This window comes from Cervus elaphus, chromosome 15, assembly GCF_910594005.1.
Source record: "Cervus elaphus chromosome 15, mCerEla1.1, whole genome shotgun sequence".
NCBI lineage: Eukaryota > Metazoa > Chordata > Mammalia > Artiodactyla > Cervidae > Cervus > Cervus elaphus.
Window position 1 is genome coordinate 92,489,453 of NC_057829.1, and position 18,821 is coordinate 92,508,273.

At 48.6% G+C, this 18,821-nt stretch overlaps 1 protein-coding gene across 19 annotated transcripts in view; it reads left to right on the forward strand.

The window, feature by feature from the left end:
• Positions 1–1,491: 1,491 nt before the first annotated feature.
• LOC122708690 overlaps positions 1,492–18,821 on the forward strand; it is a 35,116-nt gene continuing 17,786 nt past the window's right edge. For 13 of the 19 annotated variants that reach the window (XR_006345252.1, XR_006345266.1, XR_006345265.1 and 10 more), the window contains exon 1: positions 1,522–1,772. The gene's annotated coding sequence lies outside the window, so the exon portion shown is untranslated. Of the gene's footprint in view, positions 1,773–2,490; positions 2,804–8,694; positions 10,199–18,821 lie in introns of those variants that run through there. The other 6 variants (XR_006345254.1, XM_043925062.1, XR_006345261.1 and 3 more) reach the window with 5 other exon arrangements.

Sequence of the window (18,821 nt, forward strand, 5' to 3'; positions counted from 1 at the left end):
TGCCACCTCGGGGCCAGGAAACGCCCTCGCACCGGGCACTCAGGCCGAGGAGTGCAGTGTCCCTGAGTCCCGGCTCCCTCACACTGCACCTACTCCACCGCAGCCCCGAGTGCTTCGCCTTCAAAATGCCGATCTCTGACAGCTGACCAGTTCTCAAGTCCACGCCCTATAATCGCCACATCCACGACGGCTCAGCCCTCACCCCTGCCTGGCCGACCGTGGCTCCCTGCAGTGTAATCTCAGCAGCGCAGGCACAGTGGCCCTGATACCTCCCAAGTCATCCATGACCCTTCTCTGCTCATGGCCCCACAGCTTCCTATCTTGCCTGGACTCCATCCCACCTCCCGCACACGCTCCTCCCAGGACGGCGAGGCTTGCTCCCTCATCCTCCTGAGGTCTTCTCCAGGCACCCCGTTTAAAACCGCCACCCTCCCAACAGGCACTCCCTCGTGATCCTACCCCCTCTGTTTTTCTGCCCAACTCCATCTGACCTACTACATGTTTTGCTATATTCCTGTTATTTTCTGTATCCCTAAACCAAGATGCATCCGCCTGCAAGGCAGGAGATCCCAGTTCGATTCCTGGGTCGGGAAGATCTGCTGGAGAAGGGATAGGCTACTCCAGGATTCTTGGGCTTCCCTGATGGCTCAGCTGGTAGAGAATCTGCCTGCAGTGCAGGTCGGGGTTGATCCGGGGGTTGGGAAGATGCCCTGGAGAAGGGAAAGGCTACCCACTCCAGTATTCTGGCCTGGAGAATTCCATGGACTTTATAGTCCATGGGGTCACAAAGAGTCGGACACGACTGAGGGACCTTCACTCACTCAAACCAAGACGTGCGCTCCCTGAGGGCAGGCATTTGCTCTGTTTACCGTCGTGCCTTCTGGGACGTGAGCAGTGTGGCACACAGCCTGAGCTAATCAAGAAGTACTATTTGCGGACAAATGTTCCTGATGTAGGAGGAGCATCTTCTAGCGGTGCCACACGGTCATCACCAGCTTTGCAATATCACTTACAGTCATGATTTCGGACACATAAACCCCACAAATGAATAATCTCTGCGCAGGCCACAGCAAACACACCCACGAATGAAGGAAGGCTGGGCCACGTTGCACTGCAACACCACTTCTCCAAGATCGTCCACTGACGGGGGCGCGGAGGCCGAAGGAACCCAGGCAGACCAGGCTGCCGTCAAAGGTGGACACCGACCCCCGGGCACCGGAGCCGGGTGCGCGAGGAGTGAGAGCGGGTCGGCAAGATGCCCTCAGGCGAGGGATGCCCCGAGTGGGCCAGGCGGGCCCGGGGCCGTCTCGCGGCCTGCAAAGCTGCCCAGAGGGGCGGAGGGCCAGCAGCAGCCCCGCGGCGGACCTTCAGGGCAGCGCCAGGCTTCGAGGCCCAAGGCTGCACGCCAGCTCCAGCGCCCGCGGCGGCCCCGAGTCCTCCCTTCAGGGGAGCCTCCCGGCGGCCCCGCCCCCGCCCGGGCCTGAGGAGGCGGGGACAATGACGTCATCGCGCTGAGCGCCATTTTGGAAAGGGATAAAAATCCAGCGGCGGCGGCCGGGCTGAGGTGCTTGGGCTGCGGCGACGCTGCGGCTGTGGCGGGTGAGGGCCCCGCTGCGCGGGGACGGGAGCGCCTGAGGGGCGCGGGCGGGGACCGTGGCTCACGCGCCCGGCGCTTCCGCGGGAGCCGGAGCCGGCGGCTGCCCGGCTGGCGGCATCCACTTGCTGTGGTGCTTCTCGCAGGTCCAGGGGGCCGTGGACAGGACGGGCGGAAGGTGAGGGCGCGCACCTGACGCCCCCAGGCGCTCGGAGGCCGGCCCGCCGCGGGGAGGCGGCCCCGGGATTGCCTGAGGAGCCCAGGGTCAGCCTCAGAGCCCGAGGGCCCCCGGGTCACTCCGCTGCAGGTGGCTGCCCCCTGCGCTGGGCCGCTCTCTCCGGGTTTCCTGTCCGTCCCTCCCGCTCCTCCAGTGATGCGGTGTGAAGTTCCCACTCCAGCTTGCGCTGATGGACCTTATGGATTACTTGAAGCCGGGTGGTCTTTCCCTTAGTCTCGGCGCAGAGCTTTAGGGCGCGGGGCGCTTCCCGCCGCCTTTGTGTGTCGTCTGACTCTCCCTTGGTGCGCAGGGGCGCGGTTTATTTGGAGTCGTGTAGTGACCGTGTTGTGTGCGACCACGTTACTCAACCTAGGGAACCTTCAGTTCAGTCCAGTCACTCAGTCGTGTCCGACTCTACGGCCTCATGAGCTGCAGCACGCCAGGCCTCCCTGTCCATCACCAACTCCCGGAGCTTGCTCAAACTCATGTCCATCCAGTCGGTGATGCCATCCAACCACCTCATCCTCTGTCGTCCCCTTCTCCTCCCGCCTTCAATCTTTCCCAGGGTCTTTTCAAATGAGTCATTTCTTCGCATCAGGTGGCCAGAGTACTGGAGCTTCAGCTTCATCATCAGTCCTTCCAATGAATATTCAGGACTGATCTCCTTTAGTAGGACTGGTTGGATCTCCTTGCAGCCCAAGGGAGTCTTCTGCAACATCACAGTTCAAAAGCATCAATTCTTCGGCGCTCAGCTTTCCTTATAGTCCAGCCTTTAGGTTTCTCTTTTAAAAGTGTGTGTCCTTCCGTGAAGTATACCTTCTTTGCCCCAAGGAACTAACAGCCTCTGTTCAGGTCTCCGGTCCCTTTCCTCCACCTCGGCCCCCTCCCATGACCTTCGGCTGAGTCCTCCTTCACTCTGCACCTCTCCGGGGTAGAGTGACATCTGGACATCCTTGGCCTGGGAGCAAAACAGTGCCTAGATTACTAAGCAGGTAAAACTGTGCTTGGGACGTTTGTGCAGATGTATATGATTTGAGATCGAATTGTTTTTTTGTATTCATTTAACGCATTTTTCATTTGCAGTCTCAAATGGGTAACTTCAGTTTACTGAAAATTGCTTTTGGGAGTAAAGCAAAACCCATTTGTTTATGGCTAGAGAGGTGGGAGGGCTTACTGTCTGTCTTAACTTCCGGTTTCTTCCCTTTTTATAAGAAGGTTTAGTTGATAACCTGAGTGAATTAAAATTTAAGTCTAACAAAAACAGTCTATTTTAAGTGTTGCTGTTATACTTTGAAAATGGTATTTTTACTTTTAAAAATCTTCACAAAAATATTTTGTTTTCTTAACTAAACTCAGACTTTTTTTCCCAATTTTATTTTATTTTTTTTTATTTTTTTTATTTTTATTTTTTTCCCAATTTTAAATCCCTACTTTAACTAAAATTTTGAATATATCTAAAAGTTTGATATTTTGAGTTATCTATTTTCTTAGATCACTTTGTGGCAATTACTCACTTTTTTTTTTTTTTGGTTGTTGTATGTATTCAAAGCTTTCTGTTTTACTTCACATACTACTTTGGTTTTAGTGACCCTTCAGGGTTAACATTGATAACATTCATCATTTTATCAAATAGGTGTGACCCTGTTTAAATTGTATCATTATCTTGAAAGTCCATGAGAAAGGAAGAAAAAGTAATGTAGTGATTATTAAGCAACCAGAATTAAGAAGCCAAGTCGGTCCTGAAGCTGGTTGTGCCCAGACTCAATCTTGGTGAAGAAATGTTGATTTTTGTTGTTCAGAGCACGCTCAGCTTCTCTGTCCCTCACCATCTCCCAGAGTCTGCCCAAGTTCATGTCCAATGAATCAGTGATGCCATCCAACCATCTCATCCTCTGTCACCCTCTTCTCCTTCTGCCTTCAATCTTTCCCAGCATCAGGGTTTTTTCCAGTGAGTCAGCTGTTTGCATCAGGTGGCCAAAGTGTTGGAGCTTCTGCTTCAGCCCTTCCAAAGAGTATTCAGGGTTGATTTCCTTTAAGATTGACTGGTTTGATCTCCCTGCTGTCCAAGGGACTCTCAAGAGACTTCTCCAGCACTAGAGTTCAAAAGCATCAGTTCTTTGGTGCTTTGCCTTCTTTATTGTCCAGCTGTCATATCCATACGTGACAAATGGAAAGACATGTTGACTATACGGATCTTTGTTGGCAAAGTGGTAGCTTTGCTTTTTAACACACCATCTAGGTTTGTCATAGCTTTCCTGCCAAGAAGCAGTCCTTTTCTAATTTTCATGGCTGCAGTCACCATCTGTGGTGATTTTAGAGCCCAAGAGGAAATCTGTCACTGCTTTCACCTTTCCCCCTTCTATTTGCCATGAAGTGATGGGACCAGATGCCATGATCTTTTTTTTTAATATTGAGTTTTAAATTGGCTTTTTCACTGTCTTCCTTCACACTCATCAAGAGGCTGTTTAGTTCCTCTTCACTTCCTGCCATTAGAGTGGCATTGTCCAAATATCTGAGGTTGTTGATATTTCTCCTGGCAATCTTGATTCCAGCTTGTAACTGATCCAGTCTGGCATTTTGCATGATGTGCTCTGCGTATAAGTTGAACAGGGTGACAGTAAACAGCCTTGTTTCTCCTTTCTCCAGTCAGTTCCACACAGGGTTCTAACTGTTGTGTCTCGACCCTCATACAGGTTTCTCAGGAGACAGGAAAGATGGTCTGATATTTCCATCTCTTTAAGAGTTTTCCACAGTTTGTTATGATCCACACAGTCAAAGGCTGTAGTGAGTCAATGAAGCGAGACTCAACCTTGGTGAAGAAATGTTGATGAGAGATGATTAATGGCAGATTCGTAGTTTAAGGGAGGTTATTGTGCACTGATCCTTGGACTTTTGGACTAGAGGTGCGGTGAATTTATTTATTCAGATTTGTGGCTGGTGAGTGTTTTGTTCTACTCCAGGCTCTACTTTGAAGAGTCCTCTGGTAACCTTAGAGTACGGAGGTCATTCTGCTTTCTGCTGCCATGGGGGATGAGAAGGGGAGACTGAGGTGGACCTCTCCTACGCTGAGTGCGGGCAGTGCTGAGTGAGCGTGAAGGCGTGGGGCGGTGTGGGCTCCCCTGACTTCTGAAGGCTAAAGGGTCAGTACAGTGGAGAGAGGCTTTTGATTTCCTTTCTGCTTTTAAAACTGTTAATTTTGGGGGACTCCTGAAGAAGGAATTATAATGTGTAAAATTTGACGGTGGCTTTTTTTTTTAATAACAGGGTATTGTTTGTGGGTCAGGTCAGCCATCGTGCTCCCCTTAGGCAGGGATAGAGGTGGACTCAAGAGGAGCTAGTCAGTATCTGCTGCTGGTGACAGGATATGTGAGTGACAGTTGCTGGTGGCCTGGCCTCTCTCCTTCCCCTACGACAAGCTGGCCCTCGTGGTAGGCCATCACCCCTGAAGGTGGAGTAAGTGAGCAGGCGTCAAAGTAACAAAGCCGGGGGAGACTTCCAGAAGGAAGTGAGGAGAGCTGTCAGCTCCTGGTCCAGGCCCTCACGCCCTAGACAGCGACTGCCCTTGGGAAGTTGTTCAGAACGGGGGCAGGTTCTTCACATGTGGTGCTCACTCGCCTCCTCCCAGCACTGTCGCTTCCCTTGGGCCGCTCTCACCACGGACATCTTTTGCAGGTGTCCCCCGTGTTACAGTTCCTCCCTTGTCCGTCTGCAGTAGCGTGCGCTCTACTTAAAGCTGGAGGGCTAGGTGCCCCCTCCCCCACCCCACCACCTTATAGAGCCGAGTCCCCAAGCCTTTTTGGCAGCAAAGGCCGGTTTTGTGGAAAGCAGTGTTTCTGCAGACCAGGGGTGGGGGTGGGGTCAGGGTGATCCAAGCTTGTTACATTTATTGTGCACTGCATTTCTAACCTGATGCCATCACTGGTCTGACGGGAGGTACCAGTCCATGACCTGGATGGTGGGACCCCTGTTGTAGAAGACCCAACCCGGAGGTAAAGATGGCTAAGAGTTGTTGAGTCTCTTATGTTCCAGAGCTTGCTTCAGGTGCCTTGTGTGCGTTCATTCAGTCTTCACACAGCCCTGGGAAGGAGGGGCTCTTGTTCTTCCCAGCTTTAGACAGGGAAGCCAGGGCACCGGGGCAGGTCATTTGGTCGGCAGGGTGGCCAGGCCAGGGTTTGCAGCTGGCCGGCTGGCTCCAGAGCCCACGCCTGCTGGCCTGTGTCAGCGGCCGTTTGTGACCAGCACTGATGAAGCCCTCGCTGTGGGATGTGGCTGCCCCACTTTGGGATTGCCCTGTCCTTCAAAAGCCCAGGAGAGATCTCCCCACCAAGAATTGTAGAAAGTGGCCTCTGAAAGAAAATGGAAATGAGAGGTCTTTAAAGGAGGTGCCTATCAAAATGCTGTGAGCTAAGTAACAACGGTTTCAGAGTGGCCATTCTCAAAGTCTGGGAGAACACGTTACACAGACACCTCAGACAGGTGCCAAGATAGCCTCTCCCGCCCGCCCTCTCAGGACCATGGCTGCCCTCCTGCAGGGGAGTTCTGGGTCTGTGATTGGTACGTTCACTGCTTTTCCTGATTTTCTGGAGGAACAGTGGGAAAGAGTTAGAGGAGGGGCTTGTCATGAACTGGTTCCCTTCAGTTTACTCGCTCAGTCCTGTCCAACTCTTTGCGACCCCATGAACCGCAGCACGCCAGGCCTCCCTGTCCATCACCAGCTCTTGGAGTCCACCCAAACCTATGTCCATTGAGTCGGTGATGCCATCCAGACATCTCATCCTCTGTCGCATCCAGACATCTCATCCTCTGTTGTTTCCTTCTCCTTCCATCTTCAATCTTTCCCAGCATCAGGGTCTTTTCAAATGAGTGAGCTCTTCACATCAGGTGGCCAAAGTATTGGAGTTTCAGCTTCAACATCAGTCCTTCCAGTGAATATTCAGGACTGATCTCCTCTAGGATGGACTGGTTGGATCTCCTTGCAGTCCAAGGGAATCTCAAGAGTCTTGTCCAACATCACAGTTCAAAAGCATCAATTCTTTGGCACAATTTATAGTCCAACTTTCACGTTCATACATTACTAATGGAAAAACCATAGCCTTGATTAGACAGACGTTTGTTGGCAAAATAATGTCTCTGCTTTTTAATGTGCTGTCCAGGTTGGTCATAGCTTTTCTTCCAAGGAGCAAGGGTCTTTTAATTTCATGGCTGCAATCACCATCTGCAGTGATTTTGGAGCCCCCAAAAATAAAGTCTCTCACTATTTCCACTGTTTCCCCATCTATTTCCCATGAAGTGATGGGACCAGATGCCATGATCTTAGTTTTCTGAATGTTGAGCTTTAAGCCAGGTTTTTCACTCCTCTTTCACTTTCATCAAGAGGCTCTTTAGTTCTTCACTTTCTGCCCTAAGGGTGGTGTCATCTGCGTATAAGGTTATTGATATTTCTCCTGGCAATCTTGATTCCAGCTTGTGCTTCCTCCAGCCCAGTGTTTCTCATGATGTACTCTGCATATACGTTAAATAAGCAGGGTGACAATATACAGCCTTGACGTACTCCTTTCCCTATTTGGAACCAGTCTGCTGTTCCATGTCCAGTTCTAACTGTTGCTTCCTGACCTGAATAAAGATTTCTCAAGAGGCAGGTCAGGTGGTCTGGTATTCCCATCTCTTTAAGAATTTTCCACAGTTTATTGTGATCCACACAGTCAAAGGCTTTGGCATAGTCAGTAAAGCAGAAATAGATGCTTTTCTGGAACTCTCTTACTTTTTCAATGATCCAGCAGATGTTGGCAATTTGTTCTTTGGTTCCTCTGCCTTTTCTAAATCCAGTTTGAACATGTGGAAGTTCACGGTTCACGTATTGCTGAAGCCTGGCTTGGAGAATTTTGAGCATTACTTTACTAGCATGTGAGATGAGTGCAATTGTGCGGTAGTCTGAGCATTCTTTGGCATTGCTTTTCTTAGGGGTTGGAATGAAAACTGATATTTTCCAGTCCTGTGGCCACTGCTGAGTTTTCCAAATTTGCTGACATGTTGAGTGCAACACTTTGACATCATCATATTTTAGGATTTGGAATAGCTCAACTGGGGTTCCATCAACTCCACTAGCTTTGTTTGTAGTGATGCTTCCTAAGGCCCACTTGATTTCACATTCCAGGATGTCTGGCTCTAGGTGAGTGAGCACACCATGATTGTCTGGGTCATGAAGATCTTTCTTGTACAGTTCTGTGTATTCTTGTCACCTCTTCTTAATATCTTCTGCTTCTGTTAGGTCCATACCATTTCTGTCCTTTATTGAGCCCATCTTTGCATGAAATGTTCCCTTGGTATCTCTAATTTTCTTGAAGAGATCTCTAGTCTTTCCTATTCTATTGTTTTCCTCTATTTCTTTGCATTGATTGCTGAGGAAGACTTTCTTATCTCGCCTTGCTGTTCTTTGGAATTCTGCATTCAAATGGGTATATCCTTTTCTCCTTTGCTTTTCACTTCTCTTCTTTTCACAGCTATTTGTAAGGCCTCCTCAGAGAGCCATTTTGCTTTTTTGCATTTCTTTTTCTTGGGGATGGTCTTGATCCCTGTCTCCTGTACAATGTCATGAACCTTCGTCCATATGAACATCAGTCCATAGTTCATCAGGCACTCTGTCTGTCAGATCTAGTCCCTTAAATCTATTTCTCACCTCCACTGTAAGGGATTTGATTTAGGTCATACCCGAATGGTCTAGTGGTTTTCCCCACTTTCTTCAATTTAAGTCTGAATTTCGCAGTAAGGAGTTCATGATCTGAGCCACAGTCAGCTCCCGGTCTTGTTTTTGCTGACTATAAAGAGCTTTTCCATCTTTGGCTGCAAAGAATATAATCAATCAGATTTCAGTGTTGACCTTCTAGTGATGTCCATGTGTAGAGTCTTCTCTTGTGTTGTTGGAAGAGGGTGTTTCCTATGACCAATGCATTCTCTTGGCAAAACTCTATGAACTGCTGCCCGGATTTAAATAGTTTTTTGTATAATCCATTTCTTAATCCATAATCTAATCTGTTCCTTTGAATTAGGCATTAATCTTTTTCTAAAGAAATAGTGCTTAACAAAATTAAAGGTTCATCTGCTAACCTCAATCTTGAGTCTGGGAAGTTGTATAAATCATATGCGTATCTGGGTAATCTGGTATGGCCACCCTTCATAAATGGGTTTGCATAGATATTATGAAAGAAAGAAACATTTAAATTGGGGCAGGATAACAAAAATTAAGAGCACTTGGGCATGAATAGAAGGAATGTTCAGTATGTTTCATTGACTGTTAGATACATGGGATTTCACAAGACGTTTAAATGAGAGGAAATGGGCTCTCTAGAATCAGTGAAATACCATATTTGTGAATGCAGAAGTTTTCAGTCAAGGTCATTATTTCTGGAGTATTGAGTTGTTTCCTGTGAAAAGAAAACAGAGATGCGTGTTTATCATTGATCTTTTTTTTTTTTTTTAGGTCACAGTGGGACATCTTATCTGATTATTTGAATTGTTTTCAGTCTGGTGTCTACCTTCTGTTTTAGAATTCCCATTTACTTAATATTTATACCCGTGTCACTAAAAAGGGCCTTCAGGAAAGCATCTTGTGGGGAAGGCCATCAAACAAGAAAACAATCTAGTAGCATTCTTGCAGTTTTATTTAGGAGATTCTGCCTTCAGGAAATCAGAGATCGGTGGTTTCCTTAAGATTGATGCCTCCACTGCGCCTGCCGAGCACTGGTCCGTCTCTGTGTCCGCAGTCAGGCTGTGCGGTGAGGGAGCAGGACTGACCCTGATGATACAATCAGGTGCAGGTTTACAGGGTTCATGGTAGGGCCAGATCATATCCCTTGACTTTTAAAATCTGTTGTTTTGATGGGAAGTTCTGGGTTCAGTTTGTGTCTGCTATTTTTCAAGTTTGAAGGCCCTTTCTAAATCTCAGCTTGCTTATCTGGAAATCACATAATAAGATTTTTGTTGAGATAAAACAGTGCAGTGCTTTTGAACCTGTAAGGTGCTGTTGGAGTGTTAGGTCCAGCTGTTCATTAATTCTCATGTATATTAAGATGTTTGGGTTTGGTTGTACCTATTTTTAAATGTGAAAGTAGCAGTTTCCTATTTTTTCCTGACCTCCGCCTCCTCTCACCCAGGTCCCTTCCATGGGGGACCTGGTTTTTCTGTTATTATTTAATGATCTTTCCCATCCCTTGCTCTTGGCTCCTGTTTCTTTCCCGGTGTAGAATACCTGTTTCCCCTGCGTTCCTATCTGGAAGAGCCTGTCTACAGAGCCCATCCTATCTGCAGAGCCTTCCGTAAGCTGAAGTGGTGTGAAGGCAAGAGGCAGTTGCTTAAGACGCATGTTGCTGAGGAGGCACAGAGGAGCCGAGGTAGGACCCAGACACTCAGACACAGTCCAGAGCCCCGCCGGCCTGGCGCTGAGGTGCTGAACGTAGTTCCTGGAGATGGCCTGCCAGGGCCCCCACTGCTCAGGGCGCACTGCCTGTGTGAACACTTCCTGCAAAACAGTCACTGACGGTTTTCTTTTTTTTGCAAAAGTGAGACTCTTCGGCTGTCTTTCAGATAGCAAGGACAGGTTATTGATGCAGGCCTTTTGTTAAAGTGAAATGATATACAGCAAGCTTTCAAAAAGTGGGGGATTTCTCGGGAATTCCCTGGTGGTCTAGTGGTTAACATTCGAAGCTTTCACTGCTGGGGGCTCAGGTTCGATCCCCGGTCAGGGAACTAAGATCCTGCAAGCCAAATGGGGTGACCAAAATTTAAAAAACCTGAAGTGGCGGATTTCTGTACTGTTTTAGCTTCCTGTCTTCCTTCCATACCTACTGATCCGTCTAAATCCATCTCAGATTCCACTTTATGGACCATTGCCCAGCCACTCTTCACATCCAGTATTCTGTATCAGAACCTGACCTTGCTGTCACTTAGCAGGTCATGGTGTTGAGCACTGGCTGTATCCTGCTTGTTTTCCAGTTTTATCTTACAGGTTAGGCTTGCTCTTCAACTTGGTGTTCATCAAGATACAGACTTTGGTACAAATCCCTTTCAACTTTCTTACTAGCTTTGTGTTAACCTGACAGGTTACTTACCATCTGTTCCTCATGTGTAACACAGGGGTGCTGTTTCCTGTGACCGTTACAGGTTTGTTAGATTCCAGATGATGCAGGGAAAGCGTCAGCAAACTGGCTCACAGTAACTGATAACTGTTAAGATGTTGGTATCTTTTTAAAAAAAATTTTATACGATTTTTGAAGGTTACTTTCCTTTAACAGTCATTACAAACGTTCGCTGTATCCCCACGTGGTACAGTGCACCCTTAAGCCTGTCTTAGACCGAGTAGCTTGTGCCCCTCGCTTCCCCGCCCCAGATCCCCCTCCCCCCATAACTACAGTTTGTTCTGTTAGTCTCCTTCGTTTTTGCTATATTCATTAGTTTGTTGTATTTCTTAGATTCCACATATAAATGATAACATACAGTGTTTGTCTGACTTTCTTCACTAAACACAATACCCCCCAAGGCCATCTGTGTTGCTGCAGATGGCGAAGTCTCATTCTTTATGCTAAGTCATCGTCCACTGTATGTATGTACCATGTCTTTGTCCATTGGACACTTAGGTTGCTTCCATATCTTTTCGATTGTAAATGACGCTGCTGTGAGTATTGGGGTGCATATATCTTTTGAAATTAATGTCTTTGTTCTTTTCAAATATATACCTAGTGGTGGAATTGCTGGATCATACGTTAAGTCCAATTTTAGTTCTTTGAGACAGCTCCATGCTGTTTTCCACAGTGGCTGCCCCAGTTTACATTCCTACCCAACAGTGCATGGGGTTCCCTTTTCTCCACACCCTGGGCATTTGTTGTGTTCTCTTTGATGATAGGGAAATGTTGATTTTTTTTTTTTTTAAGAGACCCTCTTGCATAGGTGAATAACTTACTCTGGTGGTGATTTAGTCAGTAAGTCGTGTCCGACTCTTACAACCCCATGGACTGTAGCCTGCCAGGCTCCTCTGTCCTTGGGATTCTCCAGCCAAGAATACTGGAATGGGTGGCCATTTCCTCCTCCATAACTTACTCTGTTACTTAACAACTTACTCCAGGAAGCCGGCCTGGGAAAATGAAGGGTGTTATGGGGGCTGACTTCAGCTTGGTTCATCTGCACAGCTCGCAGCAGAGTCCTGAGGGGCTGCTCGTGTTGGGATGGAGAGACCAAGTGTCCGCCTCGGAACCTCCGTTTAGACAGGGACTGGCCGGCAGATGGGTCCTTGCCCCGTGGCGAGGGCAGGGTGTGCGGAGGGAAGGTGCCCGTGTGCCTGGTACACAGACTTGGGTGGGGAGTGACAGGGAGTCAGGGTGTTGGGAGGGGGAGAAGAGCGTCCAGGTTGAGGGCTCGGAGTGGAGATTGGAGAGGGTGAGGTGTGTGCACTCTGGGAAGCAGGGCCTGGAGTGTTTGACAAGAGGGGAGGGCCCGAGGGGTGAGGGGGCGCCTGGAGTTCCATGCTGAGAACCTGGAATGTGCTCACAGACCTTTCAGATTCTAAGTAGAGGCGCAGCATCAGCTTTACGGAAGCTCACTCTGGCCTTTGGAAGATGGGTGGTGATGGGGGGAGAGAGGAGGCCGAAACGCGTAGGGCTGCACTACTGCAGTAGTAAGGGCCAGGAGCGTGGACTTAACCTGAATCGGAAGGTTTCCAGTTCTCCTTAAAGGGCCAGACAGTAAGTCTTCCAGACGCTGCAGGCCGGTCTTGTCTTTGTCTCATCTGCTCAGTTGAGCTATGCCTTTGTAGCAGGAAAGCAGCCGCAGGCCCCAGGAGCATCAGGCAGGGACCGTGAGCCAGGACCACTGCTTCCAGACCAGCAAGGGCAGGGCCGTCAGCCGGGACCAGTATCTACCGACCAGCAAGGGCCAGGTTTTGATTTCAGGTGGTGGTTGCCTGCCCTGTGCTAAGCCAGTGGTTCTCAAAGCCTTTTGGTTCCAAAACCTCTTGGTTTTATATTCTTAGTAATTTTTGAAGACCATGAGGGTTATAGCTATCAGTATTTACTGTGTTGAAAATTAGGACATCTGAAAATATTTACTGCTTCACTGTGATAATCTATTACATCTTAACATATTTTAGTGAAAAACAGCTTTCTCAAAACAAAGATAGAGAAGAGTGCCTTTGTCTTATACGATGCAAGCGTTTTAAGTGTGGGGCTTAATAGGATGCAGCTGGATTCCAGATCTGCTTCTGCATTCAATTTTTTAACAAGTGTTTTATTGAAATACATGAAAATTTGGCCTCATACTTACATGTCATTAGAAAAGGGAGGGATGATTTAATAGCCTTTTCATCTGATTATGGTTATTCCACTTTGTTTGTTTACTTATTTTATATTTTGACCATGCTGCATGGCATACGAGATCTTAGTTCCCCCACCAGGGATTGAACATATGCCCCCTGAAATGGAAGTGGGGCGACTTAACCACTGTACCTCCAAGGAAGTCCCTAATGTTCCACTTTAATAGCAGTACTACAACAAACTGTGCACACGCTGGCTTCTTTAAGTTATACTTTAGATGTGTATTCATTCACATCTTCTAAATGTTAATATATTTCATTATACAAGATCGAGAAAATGAATTCTGATTTCATCAGAAAAGCCTTAGAAGTAGGAAGCTGTCAAAGTAGTAGTAGTCGAAACACATTTTCAAGAATTCTGATTCTCTCAAAGGCTTGGATTTTATCATCGGCAACAAACACTGTCCAGTTTGTGTAGAGAGTAGCTCACTTGGTTCATTTTTAAGAAAATTTGCGCCAAGTGTCAAAGTCTGAAGAAGCGCGTTGCTGTTTCAGCTGAGCGGCGCTCTGTGAGCAGTGCCTGCAGCCCCGCAGCCACGCCTGGCCTTTCCCTCTAGCCCGTTGCCATGCTCGGGATGGAGGGAACACACCGGGTGCATGTCGCACGTCGGACCACAGAGACCCTGAGAAGCCTCACCCTCAGGCACGGGATTGTAGGACCACAGAGACCCTGAGAAGCCTCACACTCAGGCGTTGGGATTGTAGGACCCCAGAGACCCTGAGAAGCCTCACCCTCAGGCATCGGGATTGTAGGACCACAGAGACCCTGAGAAGCCTCACACTCAGGCATTGGGATTGTAGGACCACAGAGACACTGAGAAGCCTCACACTCAGGCATTGGGATTGTAGGACCACAGAGATGCTGAGAAGCCTCACACTCAGGCATTGGGATTGTAGGACCACAGAGACCCTGAGAAGCCTCACCCTCAGGCACGGGATTGTAGGACCACAGAGACCCTGAGAAGCCTCACACTCAGGCGTTGGGATTGTAGGACCCCAGAGACCCTGAGAAGCCTCACCCTCAGGCATCGGGATTGTAGGACCACAAAGACACTGAGAAGTGTCGCCCTCAGGCATCGGGATTGTAGGACCACAGAGACCCTGAGAAGCCTCACACTCAGGCATTGGGATTGTAGGACCACAGAGACACTGAGAAGCCTCACACTCAGGCATTGGGATTGTAGGACCACAGAGATGCTGAGAAGCCTCACACTCAGGCATTGGGATTGTAGGACCACAGAGATGCTGAGAAGCCTCACACTCAGGCATGGGATTGTAGGACCACAGAGATGCTGAGAAGCCTCACACTCAGGTGTTGGGATTGTAGGACCACAGAGACGCTGAGAAGCCTCACACTCAGGCATGGGATTGTAGGACCACAGAGATGCTGAGAAGCCTCACACTCAGGCATGGGATTGTAGGACCACAGAGATGCTGAGAAGCCTCACACTCAGGCGTTGGGATTGTAGGACCACAGAGACCCTGAGAAGCCTCACACTCAGGCGTTGGGATTGTAGGACCACAGAGACCCTGAGAAGCCTCACACTCAGGCGTTGGGATTATAGGACCACAGAGACCCTGAGAAGCCTCACACTCAGGCATGGGATTGTAGGACCACAGAGATGCTGAGAAGCCTCACCCTCAGGCACGGGATTGTAGGACCACAGAGACCCTGAGAAGCCTCACACTCAGGCGTTGGGATTGTAGGACCACAGAGACCCTGAGAAGCCTCACCCTCAGGCATCGGGATTGTAGGACCCCAGAGACCCTGAGAAGCCTCACCCTCAGGCATCGGGATTGTAGGACCACAAAGACACTGAGAAGTGTGGCCCTCAGGCATCGGGATTGTAGGACCACAGAGACCCTGAGAAGCCTCACACTCAGGCATTGGGATTGTAGGACCACAGAGACACTGAGAAGCCTCACACTCAGGCATTGGGATTGTAGGACCACAGAGACGCTGAGAAGCCTCACACTCAGGCATTGGGATTGTAGGACCACAGAGATGCTGAGAAGCCTCACACTCAGGCATGGGATTGTAGGACCACAGAGATGCTGAGAAGCCTCACACTCAGGTGTTGGGATTGTAGGACCACAGAGACGCTGAGAAGCCTCACACTCAGGCATGGGATTGTAGGACCACAGAGATGCTGAGAAGCCTCACACTCAGGCATGGGATTGTAGGACCACAGAGACCCTGAGAAGCCTCACACTCAGGCATGGGATTGTAGGACCACAGAGACGCTGAGAAGCCTCACACTCAGGCGTTGGGATTGTAGGACCACAGAGATGCTGAGAAGCCTCACACTCAGGCGTTGGGATTGTAGGACCACAGAGATGCTGAGAAGCCTCACACTCAGGCGTTGGGATTGTAGGACCACAGAGACCCTGAGAAGCCTCACCCTCAGGCATGGGATTGTAGGACCACAGAGACCCTGAGAAGCCTCACACTCAGGCGTTGGGATTGTAGGACCACAGAGACCCTGAGAAGCCTCACACTCAGGCGTTGGGATTGTAGGACCACAGAGACCCTGAGAAGCCTCACACTCAGGCGTTGGGATTGTAGGACCACAGAGACCCTGAGAAGCCTCACACTCAGGCATGGGATTGTAGGACCACAGAGATGCTGAGAAGCCTCACACTCAGGCGTTGGGATTGTAGGACCACAGAGATGCTGAGAAGCCTCACACTCAGGCGTGGGACTGAGAAAATCAACCCGTCTGACGGGTCATCGGGATGTTCCTGAGTCACGCCGGCTGTCTCCCTTCCTTCCTGCCACGGTGAGGTGAACGGCAGCGCTGCTGACGTGTGCTGGACCCCAGCTCCAGCCACCGTTGCCGCTGGTCATTCACGCAGCTGACAATACGGTGAAGGTGGCACGCGCGGTGTTCACATTGTTGTGAAAACAGTTTTGACTTCATAGGCCTCAGAGAGGTTCTTGGGTGCCCCAGGGGTCCACGGACCACACTTCGAGAGTGACTGCTTTAAAGCTAGCCTCAAGCAATAGGAATAACAGAACAGGGCAGATTTCAAGATTATCTGTTGCCTCTCATCTTTCCTGGAGCTTGTTGGTTTTGTCTCAGAATACCAAAGCAGAGCATTCACTGTTTAAAGTAACTCAAATGATGCCGGTGTAAAAAAGAGTGAAATCAAGCGTTCCCCTCCTTCCTCCCGAGAGGTAGCCACCCTGAGCAGGGTGTGTGTATTTTTCAGACCATTTTCTGTTCATGTGTCTCTGTGTACCTCTGTTTGGCGGTTAGTTTGTGTGTGAGCAGCGGTTTCTCTGTCCCTTGCGCAGTCCGAGTCCTGCTGTCGGTGGTGGTTTGCTGCTGCCCGTTTGCGTCCCCAGTGCGTGGTGTGAGACGTGCGGTGACCCAGGCTTGCTTCTGAGCTCTGCGTGCCCTCTGCCCATCCGACCCTGCACACGGCCCCTGGAGATGCGAGGGCTTCTGTTGCTGTGTGTACAGATGCACACTGTGGATCTCAGAAGCTGTGGTCGCCTTCCCGGGGACGCGCAGCTGGTGGTGCTGAGGTCAGGGTTTCAGCCCAGCTGTTCCGGGGCCAGAACCCAGCTGTTGCTGGTGTTGTTGTTCAGCCGCTCGTCATGTCCGCTCTTTGTGACCCCCCGGTCTGCAGCACACCAGGCTCCTCCATCCTTCACAGTCTCCCGGAGTTTGCTCAGTCGTGTCTGTTAATGCTATCCAGCCATCTCCTCCTCTGCCACCCGCTTCTCCTCCTGCCCTCAATCTTTCCCAGCATCCAGGTCTTTTCTGGTGAGTCAGCTCTTAGCATCAGGTGGCCAAAATATTGGAGCTTCAGTCCTTCCAATGAATATTCAGGGTTGATTTCCTGTAGGATTGACTGGTTTGATCTTCTTGATGTCCAAGGCACTCTCAAGAGTCTTCTCCAGCACCACAGTTCAAAAGCATCAATTCTTCAGTGCTCAGCCTTCTTTATGGTACAACTCTCATATCTATATATGACTACTGGAAAAGCCATAGCTTTGACTGTACAGATGTTTGTTGGCAACGTGATGTCTCTGCTTTTTAATACACTGGCTAGGTTTGTCATAGCTTTCCTTCCAAGGAACAAGCATCTTCTAATTTCATGGATTTTCATGCTTAAAAATGGTTTAAAAAGCTGTGCCTTCTTGCATAGCTCAACTGGACGCTTTCTGACGGTTGCACAGTATTTAGTTGGATGAATTACTGATTTATTTAACAAGCCCTCAGTGAGTGGGTTCCAGTTTTTGCTGTTTCAGAAGATGCTGTGTTAAAGAGACTGTCCCTCCATCTGCCCTGCAGGCATGTCTGTAGCTGGAAGACTCAGGACACACACAGGCCTTGGACATTACCTCTCCACATGGCCCGGGTTGTCCTCCAGAGACGCTGCTCACTTAAACCTTCACTACGCATGCTGAGAACATCCGTCTTGTTCATTGTTGCTATTTTAGTGTAAATTTTAATGTTGTAATTTGCATTTCCTTACAGTTACACAATTGAGATCTTTTATCCACTATATCCATTTCTTCCATGAATTGTCAAATTGTAACTCTTGTCCATTTTTCTGCTGAGTTTTTTAAAAAATCAGTTTTTAAAAGCTTTGTATGCATTACAAATATTAATCTCTGAATATTTTTTATTTGATTTTTAATTTTTCAACTATATCTACTGTATATATGTATCGTAAAAGCGGATTTTTTTGTTGCTGCTGCTGGGATTTAAGAAAAAGCTGAGATGCTTGTTTGGGTCAGTTAATGATGCAGAAGAGGAACAATGTGTGGAGCAAGAAGAGTGATTCATAGTAGCAGGAGCTCAGAGGTGACCATGAAAACAGAAGAGCCTGGAAGATTCAGAAAACTTGGTGAGGATTTTACTTAGGCAGGCTGGAAACAGAGTTCATCCCATTTTATCTAGATCTCCAGAGATAGAAAGCTGCAACTAAAATTCAGGAGTGTGAATTCTGCATCTTGGGCTGGACTTAGTACAGTGCTGGCACATAGGAAGTACCTTAACGCATCGTGACTTCTTAGTGAGTCATGATACCTGCCCCAGAGGTATTACGTTACCTCTCCTGAGAATAATGTGGGAAATTCACGTGAGAAAAGCAAATGATGAGTCCTCATTTTTAACCATATCTGTAAGCATGTCATTCACTTTTAAAAAGGGGTAAGAAAGTTAATACAGATCATCAAAGAAAGGGCATTAATGAGCATAAACATTTTAATTAAAGCAATGATGAGGTTTTATTTTTGCTTTACATTTCTGGAAAGAGTGGGCTTCCCTGGTAGCTCAGCTAGTAAAGAATCCACCTGCAATGCAAGAAGGAAGATCTGCTGGAGAAGGGATAGGCTACCCACTTCAGTGTTCTTGGGCTTCCCTGGTAGCTCAGCTAGTAAAGAATCCACCTGCAATGCAGGAAGGAAGATCTGCTGGAGAAGGGATAGGCTGCCCACTCCAGTATTCTTGGGTTTCCCTGGTGGCTCAGCAGGTAAGAGTCCGCTTGCAACGTGGGAGACCTGGGTTCAGTCCCTGGGTTGGGAAGATCCTCGGGAGACGGGAACGGCTACGCACTCCAGTATTCTGGCCTGGAGAATTCCGTGGAATGTGTAGTCCATGGGGTCGCAAAGAGTCGGAAACGACTGAGCAACTTTC